At 37.5% G+C, this 765-nt stretch overlaps 1 non-coding gene across 1 annotated transcript; it reads left to right on the forward strand.

Moving 5' to 3' along the window:
• Positions 1 to 317: 317 nt before the first annotated feature.
• On the forward strand, positions 318 to 424 carry LOC132006274 (U6 spliceosomal RNA). Its single transcript, XR_009401040.1, has one exon. It is a non-coding gene; the product is annotated as a U6 spliceosomal RNA (small nuclear RNA).
• Positions 425 to 765: the final 341 nt, after the last annotated feature.

A 765-nucleotide genomic window follows, 5' to 3' on the forward strand; every position in this document is an offset into this window, starting at 1 on the left:
GACGTTTTATGACTAGAGCAACTCTTTGCCCTTCTAATGCCACCAAGACCCACTGAAGTGTTAAAGGACCCTTTGACTTTTAAAAGATTTTGGGCTCTACGTTTCTAAGAAGCATCAACAGCTTTTAACGATACTAGGAGAGTCTCAAAGGTGCTCCAAACGAAACTAATGTTTATTACTTCACGTTCTTTTTATTTTTTTAGTAATCTCTACACCCATCATGGAGAAACTCACAACTCTGAGATGAAGAGATGCATGTTCTTCCAAATGATCAAGCCAGGTACCCCATACTACTTTGTGTTTTTAAAAGCAGTTGAGTGCTTGCTTCGGCAGCACATATACTAAAATTGGAATGATACAGAGAAGATTAGCATGGCCCCTGCACAAGGATGACATGCAAATTCATGAAGCGTTCCATATTTTTTAAAAAAATAATAAAAAAAAAATAAAAAGCAGTTTATACCCATCAGCATTTGTAGGAACTATGGTGAGGGGCATATGGGGGACTATAGGAATTTGCATAAAACTCAGTAAACAATAGGATGTTGTAATCTCAAAATTATTGGAGTTTGCCATGGAATTGAACATAGTTACTTTAAATTCAGATCTGTTTCATAACCTGGACAAAACTCACAGCTCGGGGATGATGTCAATTTACAAATGTTCCTACATTTCAGTCTACAAAATCTCCCCTGTGCCGAACATTAGAGGCTCAGCCCAAACTCTCAGATGCTTTTGGAGAGTAGACTGATTTGTGAATTCACA

This window comes from Mustela nigripes, chromosome 17, assembly GCF_022355385.1.
Source record: "Mustela nigripes isolate SB6536 chromosome 17, MUSNIG.SB6536, whole genome shotgun sequence".
NCBI lineage: Eukaryota > Metazoa > Chordata > Mammalia > Carnivora > Mustelidae > Mustela > Mustela nigripes.